A 2,500-nucleotide genomic window follows, 5' to 3' on the forward strand; every position below is an offset into this window, starting at 1 on the left:
CAGCACCGTCCCTGCTATACGAAAGCCCCATCCAGCCCTGTGCCACCCGGGGGGTTCCAGGGTGCTGAGATGGCTGACATTTTGCTCCGCTCACGACGGTCGCCGCGGCACACAAGAACAGCCCAAAAACAGGCCAAAACAGCCCAAAAACGGGCCAAAACTGGCCATTTTTGGCTGCGCGAGCGAGCAGCGAGCGGCGGACAGCGAGCGAAGCGAGAGGCAGCACCGTCCCTGCTATACGAAAGCCCCATCCAGCCCTGTGCCACCCGGGGGGTTCCAGGGTGCTGAGATGGCTGACGTTTTGCTCCGCTCACGACGGTCGCCGCGGCACGCAAGAACAGGCCAAAAACTGGCCAAAACAGCCCAAAAACGGGCCAAAACTGGCCATTTTTTGCTGCGCGAGCGAGCGGAGAGCGGCGAACAGCGAGCGAAGCGCGAGGCAGCACCGTCCCTGCTATACGAAAGCCCCATCCAGCCCTGTGCCACCCGGGGGGTTCCAGGGTGCTGAGATGGCTGACATTTTGCTCCGCTCACGACGGTCACCGCGCCACACAAGAACAGCCCAAAAACAGGCCAAAACAGCCCAAAAACGGGCCAAAACTGGCCATTTTTGGCTGCGCGAGCGAGCGGCGAGCGGCGAACAGCGAGCGAAGCGAGAGGCAGCACCGTCCCTGCTATACGAAAGCCCCATCCAGCCCTGTGCCACCCGGGGGGTTCCAGGGTGCTGAGATGGCTGACGTTTTGCTCCGCTCACGACGGTCACCGCACCACGCAAGAACAGGCCAAAAACTGGCCAAAACAGCCCAAAAACGGGCCAAAACTGGCCATTTTTGGCTGCGCGAGCGAGCGGCGAGCGGCGAACAGCGAGCGAAGCGAGAGGCAGCACCGTCCCTGCTATACGAAAGCCCCATCCAGCCCTGTGCCACCCGGGGGGTTCCAGGGTGCTGAGATGGCTGACGTTTTGCTCCGCTCTCGACGGTCACCGCGCAATGCAAGAACAGGCCAAAAACTGGCCAAAACGGCCCAAAAACGGGCCAAAACTGGCCATTTTTGGCTGCGCGAGCGGCGAGCGGCGGACAGCGAGCGAAGCGAGAGGCAGCACCGTCCCTGCTATACGAAAGCCCCATCCAGCCCTGTGCCACCCGGGGGGTTCCAGGGTGCTGAGATGGCTGACGTTTTGCTCCGCTCTCGACGGTCACCGCGCAATGCAAGAACAGGCCAAAAACTGGCCAAAACGGCCCAAAAACGGGCCAAAACTGGCCATTTTTGGCTGCGCGAGCGAGCGGCGAGCGGCGGACAGCGAGCGAAGCGAGAGGCAGCACCGTCCCTGCTATACGAAAGCCCCATCCAGCCCTGTGCCACCCGGGGGGTTCCAGGGTGCTGAGATGGCTGACGTTTTGCTCCGCTCTCGACGGTCACCGCGCAATGCAAGAACAGGCCAAAAACTGGCCAAAACGGCCCAAAAACGGGCCAAAACTGGCCATTTTTGGCTGCACGAGCGAGCGGCGAGCGGCGGACAGCGAGCGAAGCGAGAGGCAGCACCGTCCCTGCTATACGAAAGCCCCATCCAGCCCTGTGCCACCCGGGGGGTTCCAGGGTGCTGAGATGGCTGACGTTTTGCTCCGCTCTCGACGGTCACCGCGCAATGCAAGAACAGGCCAAAAACTGGCCAAAACGGCCCAAAAACGGGCCAAAACTGGCCATTTTTGGCTGCACGAGCGAGCGGCGAGCGGCGGACAGCGAGCGAAGCGAGAGGCAGCACCGTCCCTGCTATACGAAAGCCCCATCCAGCCCTGTGCCACCCGGGGGGTTCCAGGGTGCTGAGATGGCTGACGTTTTGCTCCGCTCTCGACGGTCACCGCGCAATGCAAGAACAGGCCAAAAACTGGCCAAAACGGCCCAAAAACGGGCCAAAACTGGCCATTTTTGGCTGCACGAGCGAGCGGCGAGCGGCGGACAGCGAGCGAAGCGAGAGGCAGCACCGTCCCTGCTATACGAAAGCCCCATCCAGCCCTGTGCCACCCGGGGGGTTCCAGGGTGCTGAGATGGCTGACGTTTTGCTCCGCTCTCGACGGTCACCGCGCAATGCAAGAACAGGCCAAAAACTGGCCAAAACGGCCCAAAAACGGGCCAAAACTGGCCATTTTTGGCTGCACGAGCGAGCGGCGAGCGGCGGACAGCGAGCGAAGCGAGAGGCAGCACCGTCCCTGCTATACGAAAGCCCCATCCAGCCCTGTGCCACCCGGGGGGTTCCAGGGTGCTGAGATGGCTGACGTTTTGCTCCGCTCTCGACGGTCACCGCGCAATGCAAGAACAGGCCAAAAACTGGCCAAAACGGCCCAAAAACGGGCCAAAACTGGCCATTTTTGGCTGCGCGAGCGAGCGGCGAGCGGCGGACAGCGAGCGAAGCGAGAGGCAGCACCGTCCCTGCTATATACGAAAGCCCCATCCAGCCCTGTGCCACCCGGGGGGTTCCAGGGTGCTGAGATGGCTGACGTTT

Source organism: Musa acuminata, unplaced genomic scaffold, assembly GCF_036884655.1.
Source record: "Musa acuminata AAA Group cultivar baxijiao unplaced genomic scaffold, Cavendish_Baxijiao_AAA HiC_scaffold_284, whole genome shotgun sequence".
Lineage (NCBI taxonomy): Eukaryota > Viridiplantae > Streptophyta > Magnoliopsida > Zingiberales > Musaceae > Musa > Musa acuminata.